Below are 23711 nucleotides of genomic sequence, written 5' to 3'. Positions count from 1 at the left end.
GGTCTCACGTTTATTTCTGTTACCTTTTATTTATTCGGATTGTTGTGTTTGATTTTTCGATCCAGAAAACATGGAGATTACATTTGTATTGACTGTACTCGCAAATCTTATTGGTTCCTAATGTGTGTTATCCTATTTCGTAAGGTTTGCAAGGGTTGCAACCCTATTCGTAAGGGTTGCAAACAAAGAAAACAAAACCACATTTTTATTTATTACTCTGAAAAAGTACTAACAAGTTATGTTTTTATATTTAATATTTTGACATCCTCCCGTTAAATTTCCAATAGAACTAGTGAGGATCACGATAAATTTCTGTTTTAGGAGATGGTATAAAAGACGAAATGAGATAACGTAATTAAAGGCTCTGTCTGAGACAAGTCGATAAATTAGGGCTTTGCTTTGTTTATTCTAAAGTCACTCGTGTGATTTGCTTTACTGTAAATTATAATTATATAAATTTAATTTTAAAACTGTAAGGAGACAGATATTAATTTTAGTGGAAAGAGCACGCGTGACTGTTACCGACTGCGACTGGCCAGGAAGTGCTGCGGACACTCCTTACCCCCTTGACTTATCACTTCACTTGACCTCTACTTTACGTCTCAACTGTCAAGTACCGGTTGTCTAGACGGTCCTGTTTCTATTGTACTCCTGTCCTGATTCCGAAGTTATATATTGGTTTTATACAGATTACTCATTTTATAATAATCATTAATTGTTATATCATGTCTGTATATTTATTATTGTGTTTTATTTTCCTGTTTCAAATTTTAGTATGACCATTGCATATTGCTCGGGGTCACAACGGGAACCATGGTCAAAGCACATCATATTACCAACCAGCTGATCACCATCATGTACAATGGCTACGTTTAATGTATCAGCAAAAGCTTTTATGTATAGGTCGAAATGGGAGGGACAAGAAAGATCTGAACACAAGTTTTTTTTCATATCTTTCTTGTCTTATCTTGAAATACTTAAAGAACTGTCAGATACATAATTATTAGTTATATCCGCGTCAAAATAGTTGCTAAAGAGAGTGAAAGTCGCCCATTTTATCTAAATAGTCGGCCTGTATACTTCTTAACATTTCTAAATAACATTTATCGGCAGACGGTGATTAAAAATATATTTACATGTCTGATGATTTAAACTTTACAATATACAAAAATATAATCTGCGAAAACATATTGCTTTTAACCCTTTGGATTAGATACCCTCCAAAGAAACTGCAGCTTATGAAAAATTCCATTTTTAATGATATCCCTCCATCAATTTGAAGAAAAACCAATTTGTATGCTTAAACAATGCAAATTTACTCTTGTCTATTAGAATATGAGGAAACCTTTAACGTTAAAACTGTAAAATATTCAATAATAATTATAAAAATCTACTTGCATACTGATTGAGACTGAAACTGGCTGGAACAGAGTAGGTAATACATTATTACGTTTATACAATAAAAAATCTTACTGTGTTCGTTTTATGATTCCTTTCGAGGATTGGAATCCATTCTCTTCATCAAGTGTCAAAGTAAAATTTTAAAAAATTTAGAAAAACACATTTAATCACGATTGTTCAAAAATTGCAAACAAAATAATTTAAACACATCAAGCGTTAGACTCATAGCGATAAGAAGTGGCACGCACCAAAATTTGCACAATTCATGTCATACCTAGCAGAGAAGGTAAGAGGTTTTTTACTTAGGCGAACATCGCTTTTACTTATTTGAGGTTTTGGCACTTAATAGGATAAATGTCATTTCTTGAAACAAACTTTTCTATTCTTTCTATGCGTATATATCAATGAAAAATGTCAAAATTCTGTTGTTGTCCTTTCTTTTAATCATTCGCCGTCAGTAACAACTTTTTAACAAAGATGCGACCAGTCGTGGTCTATGTGTCGCAACACTCTTAACATTTCTGTAAACTCATTGGTTACATTATTATTATTATCATTATTAGTGTTGAAGTTAATCATTAGCTATTTAATGTAGCTTAGTTTAGTTCCGAAAGGAAGTGCTTGCTGATTCCTGGTGTTGAACGGCGGTACAACAAGCTTTCACTGAGTGACACAAGGTCTCTGGGGAGGTAAAAATGACAAACTGACGCAAAGAAGCTCCGTTTTCACTTCCCTTGGTTTCCGATAGGCTGGTACATGTTCTATATTGTTTTGTTTTTCAGATAAAGATGAATTTTACGGACATCGTGTTTAAATCAATCAAACATTCCAATAAAAAATAAATTAATTTTATATTTAATTATCACAATTTTTATTATTAAGTAAGGAATAAACATAAAATTCACTGCAAGATGCGAAAAAAACAATTATGTTCGTTACAATGTCCAATTTGTTAACCATAATACTAATTTTTAAATTTTAATATAAACAAATTGAAATTATATTTATATTCACGATCTTGATATTTATAGTTGGTGCTGACATCTCTTTTACTAGTAAAAATAAAACGTTGTTAAAATTTAAGTTTATGAGACATTATAACAGTTATTAAAAAATATATACTTCTGTTTTCAACTGTACATTCAGAAGAGTGGGTTGTCCTTGATGCAAGTTGGTGAGGAAAACATTCCTTGTTACTCTAGATATGGAAAAGTAATTTAAAATAACCACATTTTAATTTTTTATTATTTTATTTAAGTGTAAAACAATGTAAACATGACTTGATACTTGGTCAATGCCCTAAAAGTATGGGAAAGTAGAGAAAATAACTTATCTGATATGTAATACCGCATGTACTGTAATACATAACAATTGTGAGATAATACTTAACTACATCCATCACGCTTTACATTGAAATAAGCTTATGGCAGTTTCAGCGACTCACAAATACTGAAATACGGCTGTATTTAGTCCAGACTGAAGAGTACTTAAGTCTCTAACCAGATCGCTGCTCGGAAAGCGAAATTAAGCTTTACAACAGTGGTAGGAAGTAGACCAACACAACAGTTTCCTTACTGTATCCTAAATGTGTATGTCATGGTGTTTATTTGGTTTTTATTCCAAGTAAATAAAAAACTAGAAATATTTCATCCTCAATTACAAAAGTTAACTAGAATTGTAAAAAAACATATTTTCTTATTTCTTGGTAACCTTCGATAAACCGGAACTAATAGTACAGTACTATATTTTAATACCTTATAGGCCTACGCTTACTAATTTAAAAATATATTACTAATTTTTTGATTGCATTTAATATACATTCCTTAATTTTTATTTAACACATACTATTCTTCAAATGGAAAGAGGATACAATTATTTAACTATTCAAAATAATTTATGAGTTGTATAAGAGAGTAGTAAGCTCAATCCGCTACTCAGAACTACACAAATTGCGTATAGAAATACAAGGGGTAAATATGGTTCTTCAATCAATTAACCTGGCATTCATGTACTCTAGTTCCATATCAAATTATTAGTTCCTATGTAAAACTCTGATTGGGTCCACTGATTGTTGATTGGTCATAGAACAGTATTCGAAAAGTTGATTAACTAGCTACTACATAATTTGTTACGAATATTACTTTGTTAAAGAGGCTTCTAACTTGTTTAACATTGAAAACATTGATGTAAAAACAAGCATTTATTATTAATTACACTAAGCCACACAAAAATTACTGAAATTTAAACTTATTATATTACGATATGTCTTGTTAAAGTCAAAACTACGAAGCAACATCACTTAGTTATAAATAGTACATATGATGTATATTGTTACTTTCAAAATCAATATTATATCGAGGCTGTAAGTTAATCAATTATGAACAGCAAACTAATTATGAAACACCCTTATGACTGGTTAGATCAAACCATACCTGAGAGCATATGTATGTTGAACTCTCATTAACTGCAACTAATTTTGTTGTAGAGGTGAAGTAAATAACAATAACAATGTAATAATACCAATAATATTTATATATTGATTGAGTGAACACGATTAGGTATTCAAACAGCATTTAAAAAGTATGTTTCATTGGGACATTTCAGCATATTTGAGGTGACACTTGAGGTTTATAAAAAAAATGATCGTTTCCAGAATCTATAAAGAAATATTTAACATGGGAATTATGTTATGTATGAATGTTCCATTTCAAATGTAAAAATATAACCCAGGTTTTTACACCCCATAAAATAAATTTTTTGAAAAAACTGTATGTAAAATATAAAATTTTCATGTCCTTTAAAAATTTTAAATAACTAAATCTTAACATTCTAGGACTATATTACCCTTACTGAACCTACTTTATCTAATAATTATAAAGAAGAGACGTTTAAATGATAAAATATTAATCAATCACGTGTAAGCAAAAATGTCAAAGATTTCCTTGCAACCCAAGTAGCCCACTAAAATACTTTCGAGACAAAGTTATAGTTTTATCCTCACCACATATATTAAAAAAATTCAGGCATTACAATTTGAAGCTCAATTTACAGTTAGTTAATTATAACGCATATCTTGTCGTATAAAACGTATGAATGTATGACACAATAAAGACATACGAGTTGTGAGGCAGCGTTATTATCAAAGTTAGAAGCCATGACTGGCAAACTATGGGAGAGAATATTAATTATGACGTCACGTACATGTGATGGAATTAGAACAAAGAGGGTATCATCTTTATACGTGACGTCATAATTAATATATATTTATGCTAATTGGGCTTGGTAACGAAAGATGAAATTCCTGTGTGCTTCGAAAAGTTCCTTTCAATTGAAATTTAAAATAATGTTGCCGCCTTGCTTTCTGACGAAGTATTACTGACATTTTCAGTAAAACACCTATTGCATGTGCATGGTTTTCCGCAGGAAGACCAAAGTATGTGGATAAATTAGTAATTAATTGGTTACACAACAATTTTCCGATACGGGAAGAACTTATAAGTTAATTATGACACCGTGCACTAAGCCTAAGACTATTGTAACCAAAGTAAGTGACCATGATATTTGATATTGGCTGGCATCTTTAATTTTTTAATATGGCATTTTCACAGTGGCTTAGGGAAAATAATACATCATAGTTTTGTCAAGCATACGTACGTGTATATATCTTATTAACTGGCGCAACAAATAAAATCTCGTGTAAGACTAAGAATCAGAAATATATTTCAAAACACTAGTTGTTGACCGAAATTGGTTGAGACACACATATGTTTACAAGGTGTTGATACATTTCCGCTATGGATTAATATTTTCTGAAAGATTACAAATAAATCGATTAGTAGTAATACACCTACAAATCTACTTTTGAAGTAACTATCAGTTTTCTGTCATATTAGCGGGACGTCAGGAGAATTAAAAAATTAGAGCACAGGTCTAGTAGTACATCAAAGAGTTCTATTATGAGAACACCTAAAAAGTTTACCTTTAAAAAATGGCGCTTGTTTGTAAATTCAAAAGTTGAAATATAGGTCTGTTTTAGACAGTTCAACATTCCTTTTTATCTCAAGTTGGGAAACTTAAAAACTTTGCAAATGCATTCTGCACTTCAGAAATACTGCTAGGGTATTTAGTGACGCTTCACATATGTGCTTTTATGGAAGGCCATGTACTTCAATTTGAAAAATTGCGTGCAATGCCGCGAGTAATTGCTAATACCTTTTAATATTTCATGTTTGAACATGTTGTTACTACGGTGGTATACACAAATGCAAACTTTGTGCAATGTACTTCAGAGTTACAAAAGAGCGATAATCCAGGCTTGCAATGCTAATCTACAATTGCCTTCCGGGCATTTTAAAGTAAAAGTAACTCTTAACAAATAGGCTCACATGTAAAGGAAAAGAGGTTTTCCTCGAGTGTCCCACATCCTTATGTCATGCACTTAGGGCAGGTACTCCACTTTCCACTAACAAAGCTCTGAGAACGTTTCCATCTAGTGTGCGTGATAACTTACGTATACACGGTAAATCATAATATTCATCAAATTATCTGTTTTAATCACATGGTATTGCAAGGTATTGGTACGGTTGGACTTACAGTACTTGCCTGTTTTAGAATTAGCTGATTAAAGGTTACCCTTTCGTGGTTATCTTTGTAAGGTCTCATCACACTATTTTATGTTTATATCGATGATGGCCTTAACGTACATAACGCCTTATTATACTAATATTACGGTCATAAACAGCGGCCTGTAAAGGATTTGAGTTTGGGGAAAAAACGTTTTTGGCGTTGGGGTTGAAAAACAAATGAATTTTATCTTTTATAATGTTGTTCAATATACTAAATGTTTGAAAAATATGGATCGAAACCTCTAGAGGAGGATAAATGAAGACTATTAGATAAAAGAGTTCTATCTACCGTAACACTTTGGCCTCGTTAACGAACGTGAAATTATATCTCTATTTATTTTGATATGATGGGCATAAAAGTAATAGAGTTAAACTATTTTTAATTCTACAAAATAATGTTGCAGCCCTTAAAAACATGGATCCTTCGAAGAAACTGACAGAAACCGTTACCGAACCGACTGTAATGTTATGTTTCCGGGGTTAGTGAGAATCGGTGCCATTTGCTGCCCTCTATCCTTTTGATTCCAAAATCTTCCTTGCTCTTCCTTTGACGAATAGGAACCTATGTAGCGTGTTTTAAGTCTTTAGGACCTTTCTATCAAGAGTTATCGCAAAGGCGAACAGACAGACACGATTTTAGAAAGAACCTCCTAATTATACATTCACAAATCTTTATGCACGTACAGTACAAGGTTTCATCAAGCATATGCTAGGCTAGTGCCATATTTACGTCCAGTTTTATTTTTATAGATTTATAACAGTTTATGCATATTTACAGAAAAACAGACAATTAAGTATGGTGAAGTACTACAATTGTGCTACCTGAAATAAATTTAGAAGCATCACAGTTCCACAAAGCCTCCCCCTTCCACCCCCCCCCCTCAATAAGCGCTCCAGATTACTGTTGAACAGGTTCATAACGATTGCAGGGTTAGGTGGTACATTATAATGCAAATATATCACTAATGAATCGATATTGTATTTATGTTATATTAAAATTAATGAAGTGTAAATTTTAATTAGATAGCAAAATTAAAATATACCACTGTATGAAAAGTGTGTCACGCCACACCTTGAATACGCCATTAACTAAAGTATTTCAGACGAGATGCGTTTGTTATCTCTGTGTGAAGTACATCATTTCTATGGATAAATTAACTAAATAATTTGTTTTGTGCTCAATAGAACCGCAAAAAGAATGAAGGAATAATACAAATCAATGTAAAGAAAACAAAGTACGTGTCGAGAAATGTTTCTGCTGTTTCGCGAAGGAAATCCTAATGGGGGAATTAGATGGAGAGTTACAGTTGAATAAGTTTGGGCAGAACATGAGCGATGAGAGACGCTCCTTGGACTTGGCAGTAACAAATCTTGGGCCACTCATCACAGTCTCTATCCCACCCCCGGCGACGTACCCACCCCGCCACTCAGAGCTTCCTTGTCACTCGAGTAACACAGTACCATCATAATGTTATTAGTGCTGGTATTTCTCCAACCAACATTTTCCTCCGAAACAGTTTCCTTTTGTATTCCTTTCAGAGTCATCACTTCGGCCCATTATGGTTAGTCTCAAGCAATTACTGCAGAGATTACTGTTATTTTTTACTGTTGTGTTACAAATACCAACCAGTTTAACGTGGTTGATTAAAGTTACTCTCTTGTAAGATTTTTCCTAATCATTCGGATTAGATGTAGTTACCACAACGCCACATTAATTGATTTTTATTTTATGTGCAAATTATACGAATAAGGTTTCCAAAGCAAGAAGAATTACAAAACAATTACACAGTTTTAAGCATCAAAACAATATTAAAGTTTAAACGTACATACACCACAATTATTGCTGTAAAAAATTACAAACTTTGTCAGATTGGTTAGTAAAATTTAATTACGATATAGCTTGGAAGTGGCTATAAGAAATATACATCTTAAAATATTATATGTTGAATATGCTGCAAAGCACAACCACAGTTTGACTCGCTGATGTACAAAGCAAACATTTTGTATAATATTTCTACAATTTTAAAACATCTAAAGTAGTAAAATTTGAGCCTCGCAATAGTTATACTTAAGTATTACTACAACATAGTAAGGGATGTCATTACGTTACTGCTGGAATATTGCAAGAGTCACTAAGCTGTGGAGCAGGATATAATAAGGTGGTGAGATATTCTAAAAATTGTTTAATTGGTCAAATTGTATGCTCGAGTCGAAAAGAATGATTATGTGTAAAAATATTATGTATTATCGATGTTTTAATGGTAAATTATAGAAATATGGTAGAATACGATAGGATGGGCTAAATAAGTGACATTTCCTCCTAGCTTATATAATGAGAATTTATGCTGTAAACTTCAGCTGGAAGATTACAGAAGCGTAGAGATAGCGAGCGGGAAAGGGATTGCCTTATTATATATTTTAATGACAGGATACACTCGTATATGGCTATAAATAATAGGGCGTACTGCCACAATCATGCTGAAAAGTTAAAGGAATAATTCTTGAGAAAAATTGCAGTGTTTTTACAAAATACGTATTAGTAGTTTATAAGTATACATTGTTATTAGTGTGTAGTTAAATACTCAAATGTAACTAATTCTTGATCAGTGCTGTATTTTGTATTTGTTGTAAAAATGTGTTCTCAAGAAATAAAATCATTCTTCTTCTTCTTCTTCTTCTTCTTCTTATAAGGTAAAGGTTATGTTTAAATTTATAATTAAATTTGAAAGTCATTTCACTACAAAATATTTTTCATTCTTGCCATATGAAAAAGACGAGCATTTTTTGTACGGCTGACGTCTTCCGACGATCAAGTAATTGTGGTTTCGTAATACATGTATTTTATAAAGTAAAAATTTACATACAGTTTCAAATGTCCAGACTACTGTGATATAAAATATGACAGGCTGACCATTATGCAAGTACCACTGTCAAAGAAATTAATGTGTCAAACATTTTTTACAACCAAATTTATTTTATGTTATCAAACGGAAAATTTATTTGTTAAATAATTTAAATTCCTAAAGTTTACTATAATATGTTAATGAAAAATTGGTATTGAATATTCATTAGAATTAGTTATTACAGAAACACAGTCAAAGTTATTATGATTGAAATACAAATAAAACGGAGGTAAAAACTATCAAAAATTCAGAGTAAGACAGACTACTTTCAGAAAAGTCTGTTAAAAAATACAGAAACCCATATCGCCATATACACATCACTAGAGATACAATAGATCTTCGAAAGGGATATAAATAAGTTCTTTATTTTTAAAACCACACGTAATAAATACATAAAACTTATTATTTACAGTTCAGACATGTTGCCATTTAAATAAATATCCTGGAATAAGAATTAAAATTATCCGAATTATAATAGTTGAATTAGTCTCTGCCACTCTCAAAGAGCACACTACCTCTCTTCAAATTAAATATAATCCCTCATCATTGTAAAAGAGCTATTATTTCACCTTCTGAAAAGTTTGACATTTTAATTGCTTATGAAATGTAAGATTAACCCTTATGACAAGTTAAGCCAGAACCTGCCAAACTCACTCTCACGTTAGATTAAATTAATATGTTAATAAACTTGTAACAGTGGTAAGTCAAAGTGGTTTGCGAGAGAATCAGTAATCAATAACATAGTTCATGACTGTCACAAACATCTGTATCGTTTCACTTTACCTCATTTCAATATGACAAAAGTGTTTGTAGGAACATATTAACTCTTACACGGGGGTTGTTCCGGAAAGTAATTTGCCTGAATACTTGAAAAAATACTCGTTAAGTTTAAAGTTTTTATTTATTACATTTGAAAGAACACCTCTAAAACTATTTTATAACATTTTCAAATTTACATTTACGCACATATCGCATTTACGTATAAGTTTTTCAATACGTATTGAATAATGTTTAACACGTAACTGATCGCAGCGGTTTTTACGGCAATGTGACCCCACTCAATTGATTTTATTTTTTATTTTACATTGAAATAAGAATCCCATATTTTGTTTATTATTTGTGAAAATGCTTCGGAAGGATATGCAATATTGAACCTTAAATATTTTTCCGAATCTCATCAGTAACCGCAGTAGCTTTGTCATGATATCTTCTCCATATACAGAACACAATTCGCAATGAATTTGATCCGGTCCCATTTTATTTGTTAAAAGAAATCTAACGAGACTATATACTTTACAGTCGGCTTGGGAATTTGATAGAGGCGGATATTTGGAATACTACGCTGGAATGACTTATCAATCTCCACTTTGAAACTGCCAGAAACGTACTAAACATAGCTACACAGTTCAATTCAGATCGCATCCCTACACCTACCAGCTCGACTATCATATGTTTTGGTCACTTACTCTCCGAACGACCGTCGAGTTACAATTACAGCCTTGAGTATAGTGGTCAGGATTTGACTTTTCAACATGTGAACTATTTTAGAGTGATTTTCAAAAATATAACATATAGTAACTTATATGCAATTTAATTGTTGTTCTTTCGAGAAACCTAGGACATACTAGTAATATAGTAATTTTTATTTCTCGATAGTAATATATTGCAAATTAAAATAAAATATAATATTAAACAATTGGTTCCATCTGGCACATTGTGTTGCACTGAGGTGTCTCCATGAAAGTTAAAAATTAAAAATGTTTATTGGAGAGCTAACCAGATATTCTCAGGTGCCTACCACTGCATACACAATGCGTTCGCGAGAAGGTAGCATATTTGTATGAAATGGTAGTACTACTTCCGTTTATAAATGGTGTTATCTATAAAATAAAAATCACAAAAGCCGTTAATAATTCTATAATAATTTCGCCAGGACAATATTTTTCGTGTACATGTAATTACAAATACAACCAAATATTTTGCGTTCAAATTAGCGTAATTTGCAAATGACGTCACTTTAAAATGATTTACGGCAATTTTAGTTGTTAGTTGTATACATAAAAAATCTTCCTGTTGATATATAAGTTATATTTTAATAAGTAATAATAACTGCCGTTACTAAGGCTAATAACATTATTTGAAAAGAGTATGAACTTAAGTCTAAGAGTACGAAAAAAGGCTTAACTCTTTTATTTTTCAACCATATCGAACAAATAGCATATTTTAGGATTTATTGTTAAAAGAGCAATAAAAATTTTTGATTCTGAAATTAATGTGGACTTAAAAGTTATAGTAATATTTAGTTTTATTATTTAGTTATAATATTTAGTAGTAGTTAGTAACACTGGTTAATGTTTTGTAATATCCCGTAACGTTGGCTTAAAATAAACGGCAAGTTTCAAGTTATTCACGATTTTTTAGAGGTGTACCTAATAAATAACATAAATATAGTACGACGGACATATAAAGCAAAGATAAAAATATTTGTATTTATTTGGGTGTGTTGAGTCAACATCACTTCTCGAAGTTTTGCCAACCTCTACCGAAACACTTTGCATAGCCGTAAAAATCATGTTTATATTGAATTAAGTAGCAACTAGGAGTCTTGAAATAAGTATATAACAAGAGGACGCAAAAAGGGAGAAACGAATCTATTGTGACGGAAAGAACGTATAATAGTTTGACAAATACGAAATAGTTTGAAGGTTTCCGAGGTGGTAAAGAATAACGTGACCAGAGTAAAAGTACCAAACTGATGTATCGCTCTGTCGGTCTCGGGAGACAAGAATGATAAGGCGGTCCCCAAAGACACCCAGATCAAATGGGGTTCAGTTTGCAGCATCACCGGCCGATACTTTTTATGTTTTCCAATTCTGCCACCTGTTGAAAAAAGACTTTTTGTAAAAATTTTTATACAGCTTTGTGTTTTAGATATAGTTTTGGTTCTTGAATCTTAACATGAAATTTTGGGTTTTTCATGCTTTGAATGATAATAAAGAAAGTAGGAAAGTAAGGGGTAAAACACTCTCTTGCTATAGTAAAGATTTGTAAAAACCTTCTAAGAATGTAGCCCACCTAAGTGACACGAAGTTACATCCATTATATTATTATCTTGCAAGTATTAATGCTAAGTGGACTGAAGTAGTAATACTACTTCGGTAGTAATACCGCACTGATGCTACGTAACCCTCAGTTCCAGAATGCGTGTTTAATTTGTTACATGTCTGAAAACTTAGGCACGGTCGATTCGATTAGGTTCACATAGTATGCAAATGGGTCACACCCGTGTTACAAACGTGAAGGAAGTTGGTGTCTGCGTTCCTGTGGTTAGGACCGAACTCGATCATTCAGATGACCAACACTTCGTAACAAAGACGGGTACTCTAAAACCAATTTTAATTCGTGTTAAATTTATAATTTTAAAATAACTCATTACAAATTTGTTTCAGAAATGATAAATGAAAATCATGTTTGTTTTAATCATTTCAAATATTACGGTAGCTATTTATATTATCAGTAAAGGTAAATCAACCACTTTTCCAACATGTTTTATTAAAAAAATCACATATTAATAACAGGGTTATATGCATCATCGCATTTGAAAGTTCTAATTAAAATATTACAGAGTGAAGATTTTAGTAAAAATATCCTTTACAAAAATGACGTTTTTGTTAAATCATAAAAATTTAATGTTTTTCTTCCAAATGTATTGCCAAATTCTACCAACCACTTTAAGCATATCAACAACCCTATGTATAACCAGATTTAGGTATTTACAATCTCATACTAGACCGTACTTTTGAGGTTTGAATATGGTAATTTACTCTAGAGTTCTACCTATAGTAAATTGAAACCATATTAAATAATAATTGTGCTCTTAAGATATTATTATAACATAAATTACAAAAGAGCATGTGTATATATATATATATATATATATATATATATATATATGTGTGTGTATATAAATCACGTGAATTAGTGATTATATTAAAGCTGAAAGAATTACAAAAAATAAAGGGTGAACTGTGTTTTTTTTTTCAGGAACATGAAAACTTTTAAATTTTCATTCAAAATAACCGTTAGTGATGCATATTATTCAAGGGGTTGGACAGATTTTATTTATCTTGTCTGTCTGGACTGACCTATGGCCTTGAAAGTTTGCGTTAAGCATCATTTCTATGTAGGCAATACTGAGTTTCATGATGGTGCATGTAACGCTATAGGATTTGGCTGAGTATTGGCAGATATTTGTACATAGATTTTAGTGGTAACCATAATGAACAAATAGAAGAACAAATACATATGTAAACAAAAAGTACAATCATACGAGATTTTAACATACGATATATAAAGTTTTCGAGTAAAAAAAAGTTAAATGGATTGTTCCATGGGTATAAAAGCAATCCAATGCAAGTTTTCTACATAGATCTGAATGTGGAATAGAAAGATGTAGCGGTAAATGGTGTGAAAAACTAAATATTCTTTGGATGGAGTAGTCTGGTTGTTACCGTAGTTTGATACTTTTTGAACTTTAGCTCTTTCACTCCATTTAATACGAACAACTCATCGTACAAAATGTTACATAGTCATAGCCTTTCAAAAGTAAACTGAAGTCTTGGAATTTCTTTAGCATTTAGATACCAAATATTTGGATTTCGCTTGAAGGTTAGAATTGATTTCAATAAAAGCATTTGAATTTCATGTATTGTGTAAAGGAACTTAATTAAAAAAAAAAAATAAAATATTGTGGAATAATTTTATTGGATTCACGAGCTAAATGTTTTGATAGTTAAATAGCTGGGATTCTATTATTTTATTTCACTGTTGTACATGAGTTAAACATGTCAGTCTTTTTACACTACTGTACCTTGTTACAAGAAAAATCAACAATGCTGATAAGCTCAATATACTAATATACTAAGGTCTTAAAAGTGTCTAAAATTATTGTATGACACATAGAGTAACAGTACTCTGATTAATGTTATTGCACAGATTCACTTACTGAACATTTTACACGACTGTGAAAATTGACCTCTTTTTAGGAGTTCATAACAAAACGATTATTGTAAAATTACCCTCAGTACTACATTTAAGGCAGAAATTCTACATCTTTGCAGATCATGATTCCCCGACTCATTACAACCAACCAAGTTTCGAAAATTTGAATACAACATTTTTCACTAACAAATTTCATAAAACATAAAATGACTCGTTACACATTTTAGTGCCTATATTTCCACTTTTATTTTTATTCAGCAAGTTATATTTCAAATAAACTGGTAATGTGAATAATTAACAACTTTATATTTACATGAAGCTAATGAATAAGTACTGGAACAGTTTTCTGCCTTATTTAGTTAATAATTTCAACATTGCGCTATTTATAATACAATTATGTGAGTTTCCAATATTACAGTTAAACATTAAAAACTAGTTTTGTTATAGATATGATGTTATTTTGTAAGACTACTGCTGCACATTAAATTTTACTGTCTTCTAACTTTTTCATAGTAGGATTTCAAAATTATTAATTTGTATTCATAGTGTGTCACAAATAGTACATTGAAAATAATTTTAATATATTGTCTGTACGAGTCTTAAATAGTAACAGGACAGTGATAATATTCTGGTATATAACATATTATGTAAGCAATATTATTACGAGATACACATTTTAATATACAAACAGAAGCTATATACTCTATGAAATATTCGTATTGTTAGGCAACATTAGTAAAACCTGACTAGGAAAACAAGCTTGCGTTTTCTATCATAGAATCATGGTTCAAAACAAATCCTTTCTTATTTTTTCGGTTTGAAGATATCCTTCGTGACATTTCTGTAGAACCTATAAGATAAATGATGAGTAACCGTATACATTTAAAGTTAAGCAGCTTCTGAAACTCTATTGCTAAGCAAGTAACTAGCCTATGATGATGTTAATTATGTCAACATCATGGCGGTACACCTATCTGTAAATTTGCCATTATCTTCATGAATGGTGACATATACTTAAAAAGCATTCTAATTAAGAATCATTCCTTTGAAGGTCTGTTAGGTTTATTAAACACTAATCATCTTTAGATAAGAGAATCAAAACAAAATTAATACCTGCGTTAAAAACATCTTTAGATATTTGTAACTTTTTGAATTATAATCGTGTTACTGTTGACTGATATTAGAATAATCTAATGTATTAAAAAAAAAAATTATGTTATGAAGACAATAAGATTTGTTTAAACATTTGAAATCTTTCAGCGATACAAAAAAAAATAGTGAACACTACTGTTCGATACCTGAAATCTGACATCTTCTTTATATAATCTTATTATGTATGTATACACCATACATTAGTTCTTGGTTTATTTTTAAATGGGTTTCATTGAAATGCAGAAATATGTTGTGACATGTCTTATTTAGTTTTATTTTTAATAACTAGTTTTCGTTTCATTATGTATATGTTTCAGAGATAGTGTGAATTGAGTTGATACATAAAATGTTTGTGATTCCTAACGGATTAGTCAGAACCCTCTAGTATGATTCGGTTTTTAATACTATATATTTACTATGTTGTACTTTCAATTATTACTAAATTTTATATTGCTAGTTTTAAACATTCTAGTTGTGTTAGGTTATTTATTCATCTAACCAAATTTCATGAAGGCAAACGTAAAAAAGTAAGCTACCTTGACAATCCTCCATTGTCAAAACAGAACTTAAAAAAATAATTACGTTGGTATCTAGTTCAAAAAGTCTTCATACCAGTTGTTTTAAATATTAGAAATGTGTAGAAGAAATATTTGATCTGATATATACCACTAACTACTAATTACCAAAATTCAGTAAAGCCCTTAAAGGAATTAGGATTTCTACAGTGCGAGTTATAAAATACGAAATAGTTTTTTTTTTATAAACAAAATTTTGTAACTATTTTTCATCTTTTTATACGCAGGAAATATTTCCAACAGCATGCTACTTGAATCTGATTAGATTTAATAAAACCACCCACCTGTCATAGTTAACCGAGTAAAAAGTGTCTAGTAAGACAGATACTTCTTTTCTCAACTGGAGAATTATGCTAGTGTACCTTGTTTGCTGGAAAAGTTATAATGAACTCTGGAGACGTTTGAGTTCTAGACAGCATTATTATCAAAGTTAGAGACCAGAGCTGGGGAACTATGCAGAACTTGGTGCGGTGCTGTTATTTATGGTAACGTTTGTCACATGTTGGATTTCTTCGGCTCGTGTGCAAATTATTAATCACGCAATATAAGCAGAAACATTAATAAACTATGCTACATTAACAAGATGAACAGTACGTTGTTCTTCTTAATTAATCCATACTCCACTGATGAACTTACTTTAGTATGTTTGTCAAATCATATTTCCGAAAAACGTAACGTGAAATTAACGTACTTAAAGTTGTCTTATTATGTATGTACTTATATTTGTAATAGGGATAAAAAACTTGCGGTAACCTAATCTAAAGAAACACACTTTTAGGCCAATCTAAGAAATCAAGCAGAATAAACGTAAAGTGTAACATCGATTCCTGTAGGTCCATAAAAGTGTTGCCAAAGCCAGCGAGTTGCCAACTTGAGCAGAACAAACTTTCTCTTTACACTTTCCACAAAAACACGAGCTATTTCCTGTTTTTAGTGTTTTGTTCAGCCTTCGGACTTGCAAGTATTGTTGCTTTGCTGATAGTCTAGCTTTTGTATTCCATTTTATTGTTGTTACGATCATAAAACAGCGACTTTTCCCTTTGGACAGACGTGTATGTACTGACACTACCTAAACCAAATGAACTTTTGGGATTGATAAACTTTAAATCTCATAATTTTGATAAATAAATATCCTTATTAGAAACACGTAAAATGATAATTATTTTTTAAGCTGAAGTAATGTCTAATTACTTATTAACGTAAAAACTTTAGTTTAAAATGCTCTCCAAATGCTACTACGACGTTCGCCAGACAAATAGTTAACGTTTAACAAAATTCAGATTGATAAAAATTTAATTTGGCTGTACATTTTCTGAGAGTGGCATTCTTTAATACATGACCATGATTACACGATCTTCACCATTTGTCATTGCAATCGGAACAATACTAAATTAACCATATTCTACGCTTTAAATCACTTTCGAAACTACAGGGAAACTTTAAAATTCAAAATTAGAAACGATTGTTTATCTTCTATTGATATGTACTCGGAATCGCTATATGTAGGTATAAACGCCAAATCCAACCAACATCACTCTCAAATGATTTTTAACACGGAATTAAAAAAGAAAATGGCTAAAGCTCAATACATATATGGAAAAATTGACACATGAAGAAATGGCCGAGTATTGGCCCGCATTTCCAGCAATAAAGACCAGAAGACTATTAGGTATGAGAATTAGGCAATGACTGGAAGAAAATTATTGAGGAATAAAGGGCTTATAAATAAATCTCAACAAAAACATTAATGGATAGGACTTAAGGCCTACAACGTGTAAACTAATAAATAGTAATAATTTAAGATATATGTTATATACGTTCAGCTTTCATACAACGTATCATAAACCAACAAATGAAAATAGATGTTAACATTATCAAAGCCAACATTATGAGGTGAATATGAGGTGGATAAAACATGAGTGTAATTGCGAATGTATGATTTTATTCGCGTCTTCATCCGTTACATAAGATTTCCATGTAATCTTAAAAGCATATATATAAATTATTGTAATAATTAGTTTTTTCGCTCTCTGTTGAATCTTTCCGTATTTAATAATATTAGCTGTTAATTTGAGTTTTATTGTCACATTATGGGCCACATACTTAACCTGTACCCAATCGAAACACGTTTGAAAGGTTTCATAACATTTGAAGTAGTTGATTACCTTAGAAAACAATAAAAAGAGAGCATCTGTTTCCAAAATATTATGGACTCAAATTATTTTCAAACTGTAAATAGATAGATGAAAGTATGAAAGAATGAAGACAAATTCTTAGAGAAATGTCAAAACCGTTTTACTTAAGAAGTATAAAAATTCATAATAGCTTATTATATATGTTATACAATACGCTACATAGCCGCAATATGTCTTTATTGTAAAGTTTTTAACAACAAACTTCTTAGCTGAAGAATAAATTGGCCTTTTGAATGTGCTTTTTAAGAGATAACAGAGCAGACGGCGAGACTTACTAGACTTCATTTCCAGAAAACGACGAGGATCATGGTCAGCCAACACGTAGCAGGAACACTTGTATTACAGTTACCAAGGTACGGGCGGACATTAACATGCTAAACAGCACGTGGTGCAAATGACCCTTACCTTGCCTGATCCCAACATATTACACCAATAGATCGTCTCGAACAACCTCCAACAATGGCCACTGTAATACCCTTACCATAAAGGGGGCTTTTGCGATAAAATCGAATAGATTAAGTTTCGTTCATTACTTACGCTATTGTAAATTATTTCAACCCGCAGAAAAAGGTTTCGTGTTTTAACAGTTAGTGGAAACTGATTGAAAGTAAATGTCTGACGTAACACAGCAGTGAAAAATTCAATGGTTTATCTTTTATATTTTGCTTCCCTAATGTCGAGTCCAAGTTTTAAAACACAATACCATTGAAATTGTAGTCCGTTGAAGACTTAATTTAAGTTTAAATTTAAATTAGGAGAAGTTATAAATGGTATTATGAAACATTACCTAGACAATAAGATTTGTGTTAAAAAAGAAGACATCGTTTTCAATTCTATAATTTTATACAAATATTATTCTTATTCATTTTTATACATAATATTGTATTATTTACTGAGGACATAAGACACAGGCTGAATCCTTTTCATCACAAAATTATATAAACTATTTAATAACTTGATTGGAAATAATTAAAACCTGAAGGGGTACATTTGTGAAAATTAAGTGTGTAACGATAAGCATTTTGTTTATTAATACAGTAATAACACATTTTTGAAAAACATAATAGCCTAGTACTTTGATAAACTGTGCTTTTGTTTAAAGCCATAGCTAATTACAAAATCTCAGAGCGGAGCAAATGCATTTATGTAAACAAAGAGGTATCTAAGATAATAAAAGGGTCTTGAAGATTGTATTCATTAGAGTTTGAGTCTTTATACTAGTTTAAAACTTTTAAAACAAAAGAAAACTGAAAATCTTGAATCGCCTAAAAGTGTATTTTATACTTATGATTTATACATTGGAATTTGAATATTTTTATCGTTGGAACATTTAAATATAAACAGAAAATTTAATAGAAAAAGAAATAATTCAACTTACATCCATTTAAAATTCACAGCCGTTTAAATTTACCCTTTATTTTTATTCATGATTTATGCTAACAACTCACTGTATTCACTTTCTTGACTGGAGTATTTATAGTTTCATTATTGGCCGAATAAGTTTAGTGAAAAGTTTGTTTGCATCACAGTTTGTTTAAATAGGCATAGCACGGTGTATGCAATGGCTATCCTTTTAATACGCTTTTACGCGTTTTTGCGGTTGAGTATATATGTTCACTGTACATATTTATGTATATATGTTACACAATATATTTACTATAATAAAATGCAAAAGTTTGCCACCACTTCTAATAATCTTTTATCACAGGAATCAATATCAATGGAATCATTAAACTTTGAGAGTTAACACAGGATATGTTGTAAAAAGTCAGTTAAATAAATTCGACACACAATATTTAAAAACCATAATCTATTGGATTAAAAAGCAATTTACGATTTTATAGCTTTATACATTAGCTGCCTAATCCCATGTATTTTATACCTTTAACGTACTTTCTTTTTTTAGTAAAAGATCTACGAGTTACCATTACTCCGCAGATCGACCAACTCAATATCAGGGTTCCTGAATATTTAATCTTGCTACGAGAAGGTTACATAGTATTTGTAACCTTACGTCTGAGAGTTTATCCAAGATAAAGATTGGTCTGGATATTGGTATACACAGTAGCTACCAAATTATTGATATATAGATAATTCAAATATTGTCTCGCTATCTTGAAAAACTTACTTATTTAACATTTAGGCAATATTCCTTGTTAGGGCTAACAATGATATAAAATACTTCGGAAAGAACTAGAAAATGCGTTAGGTCAACACGTTGAGGTAATGATGGGGAGAGGGTTGAGTTACTAAGGGCAGTGACACCCGGTCCAACATTATTATCAAAGTTCATGGCTACAACTTGATGTCCTACCTTATTTATCGTATGTTTTACAACATATATTTTATAGCTGGCAGAAATAAAAGCCACATCACCACAGCCCAATTTCACAGGATATGTAACTAAAGTTTAATTAAAATTTAGAAACACGTCTTCTGAATTAAGGAAAGGTTAAACCATCCATAACATTGTAATACTAGGTAGCAGTACACAGTATCACGTGTAATGTAATAGGCTTTGTTGAGATGCAGGCAAACATTCAACTCTATCTTATTTCAATAGGCCACGTGTGTTACTATGTCAGAAGTTTATATGTTATGTGACTATACTCAGATATTTTACAAACCTATTTGTTCTGCGATATTTTTGTTGTCGTCATGGTTACCTGAATATAAAAATGTTCACTAATCCTCAGGAAAATCTCATGACGTGGCATGCACCAACATGGAACTATATTTTTCATACAATATAAAAATACAAATTTTAAGTCTATAGGTCGTTCCCTTTCAAGATGTCATCAGACAGACAGACAGTCAAAAGTAAAATGTGCTCCACCCTTTAAGTGATAAACTTCTTCGATACTCAGCAAAAACATCAAAAACATGATGGAAAGTTAACGACAGTTGGCATTTTAAAATTTTCGAATACTAAAACTAATATGCTGTATTGAGGATAAACCATCTTAAATACACTATTGCCATATAACCTCAGATTTCTGGAAAGATAAAAATGTATGACTTGCTTATCGCTGGTGCTTAGACAGTGACACAATAAAGTATAAAAATATAGAGATCACTTACTATAGAAAATGGGTTAATCACTATCATGCCAAAATAGATTTTGGCACATTTGGTGTAACCGTTAACCTATAACAGATCCCGAATTAAAATTCTAAGAATGCCATTACCCTGTTCCACGAAACTCACGACAATTCACGTCATTCTCGTCATTACAACGGACGTTGTAGTCTAGTAACAGTTAAGATGACGACTCTAAGCGTCGCTCCACTGTCACAGTTTGTATGCAAAGCGGCACGTGGTCCAAATGGTGCTTAGTCTGTCACGATTTGATTTGTTCCACCAATGGATCTTTTTTATGATTCCATTTCTTTCACCACCTTTAAGGTATACTTCCAAATAGGACTGCGGTGTTTGTATGGTAATTGAACAATTGTACAATAATTAGTAACTGTAGACGAAAAAATCAAACGGCGTCTTTTACGCGTAAACGTCACTGTAGTCTACTATCGAATGGGCATTGAAATAAACAAAATCTTTCCGAACAACGTTTAAGAACGGATTTACCTTAGATTACATTAAAGATCCCACAATTAGTTCTAATTATTGCATACGGTAAACTAAACTAGATTCGTTGTAACATAAAGAATCCAATTTGTCAGTAACCGAAGACTGACCTGAACATGATTTAACTCAAATACAATTCTTGATATCAAATTACATAGTAAAATATAATTTCTTAAAGACTTGTCTGGTGAGTAAGACGAAAATAAGCTATACACATATTTTATAGTTAATTAAAATATGGCTGAGGACAAATAACGTTGAATATCTGCTATTTAGAACATGTTCGATCTAAGAGCAATATTGCGTTATTGAGCTTCGACTAGCATCCCACAAGCAATAACAAGATTTCTAGCTGTGTACTGCCTGACATGGTTACTACGTGATTTGGAACTGTGCCACACAACTACTGACAATATCTGCTTTATTGTAGACTTGCAGTTCACATTATATCCACCTTCCTGAATACTGTATACCTGTATCTTACACTGTGTTGATGTATATACGTATATTGCATTAAGACATTTTGTGAAGTAGACGTTTGTGAATTTAATAATGTATATAATATATCCTTACATATACAATTCGATATGGTTTTTAATTTAATCATAGGCACCAAAACGTACCATTGAATGTGAGAGTGAGATGCTTAAATAAAAAATGTAGCCCTATGGATATTATGAAATATTTATTTCTTAAATCTATAGATTGGAAAATAATTATACAAAAAAGTCAAGCATTGCTGTATGGAAGTAATTAATATAAAATGAGTGAACCTCGTATATTCAATTCCTTAATAATCTTTAATACACATAGTTGGAAGAAACGTCGGTTTCCGTAGATTTCACACGTGTCTTTCGTCTTTATAATATCAAACTTAAGAAGTCTAATTAGTTTAGAAGTATAGCTTTTACAGCACTAATGGAATGATTACTCTAATAGTAAATATGGTAGTATATTCATAACACGTTTAGAACGTTCAGAAACTTCTTCATGTTAACAGTTATAAGCGTATAAATTCGTTTTAAATCTTGTAATTTGTTTAGTTGAAATCAGCATGGAATTAATTTTGCAAGAATATTAACACAGTTGGTCTAATAAGTATATGACTAAAAAATTATACGATCTCTACCACGCATTCATTCTAGATGTCAGACACCATGTATACATCTATAACAATTTTTGGGTTATGGGTCTTTGGGTTTGGGTGGGGGGTGGCAGAGCGAGATCAGAGAAAATGCAGAAAGGTCTCCCAGAAATCTCATCATAAGGAAGATTACGATAATAATATTTATATTAAATCTACATAAAAACCAAATGTAAGCAGCTTCTTGGGGTTTTTATGTTGTAAGTAAAATTTCATTAAACTAAATATTAATCTGAGCAATAAAATACAAACGAATGCATAAGACGTTTTAATTTAAATTATGTGAAATCGTAAATATTGATAAAAGTAATATAGTATTGTTGACGAAAATAAAACCCTAAAACTGTTTAGATAATTGTAAATTAATCAGTATCAAATAATTATATTAATTAAAAGTACACTTTAAAGTTTAAACCGATTGTACTGCATTCGAAAACTGCAAAATCCCTTTCATCTCTGCAGAACAAGCTCACAAACGAGGAGTGAAAAAAGAACAAACAACGCATTACTTACGTCATTGTTGGTGTAGGCGATGGGACCGTCACTCGCTTCCCATTTGTTCGCGATTCGTATCGTTTCGGCAGTCTTTTGTTGTATCGACTTTGTGTCGTCAAGGAGCGTCAGTTCATAGAACTCCTGGATGTCTGAAACAAAGGAAAATTAATTTAATAACTATATAGAATAACATAAATTGTGTATGTCTTGTGGGATTTTTCATTTAATTGGTTAAATATGTTTTAACACAGAGTTTATCTCGCTGCTACAAATAATAAAGGCGTAGTTAAGGTTTTACTAGACGCCACTCCTTTAAAACCAACCCATATTTCACTATACTTAGTTGCATATACAGTATATTCTCTAGATTGTAGCAACTAGATGGTTCTGTAGCAAGTCATGGCTTTGTCTTAATATCTCTTAGCGTATATCAATCACATTTTATAGTCAGATATAATGGAGGATCTTGTAATAAAGTGACAAAAAAGTATATAGAAGAGCCTAGTAATACAACTCGATCATAAACCGCATTGTGAGGTGTGGAATGTAAGATATATAATATACTGTATATGTATATGTAAGTCTGGAATACCCCACATATAGTGGGTAACATTATATAAAGTAAAACAAATTCA

General features: G+C 31.2%; 1 protein-coding gene across 1 annotated transcript in view; it reads right to left on the bottom strand.

Annotated features, from left to right (window-relative positions):
* The window catches only part of LOC124362458 (disks large 1 tumor suppressor protein-like), a 713149-nt gene extending 689919 nt beyond the window's left edge, over positions 1-23230 (bottom strand). Inside the window, exon 1 of the mRNA XM_046816976.1 lies at positions 23095-23230. The gene's annotated coding sequence lies outside the window, so the exon portion shown is untranslated. The remainder of the gene's footprint in view (positions 1-23094) is intronic.
* Between the last annotated feature and the right edge of the window lie 481 nt (positions 23231-23711).

This window comes from Homalodisca vitripennis, chromosome 5, assembly GCF_021130785.1.
Source record: "Homalodisca vitripennis isolate AUS2020 chromosome 5, UT_GWSS_2.1, whole genome shotgun sequence".
Lineage (NCBI taxonomy): Eukaryota > Metazoa > Arthropoda > Insecta > Hemiptera > Cicadellidae > Homalodisca > Homalodisca vitripennis.
This window is presented reverse-complemented; position numbering and strand designations above follow the sequence as displayed.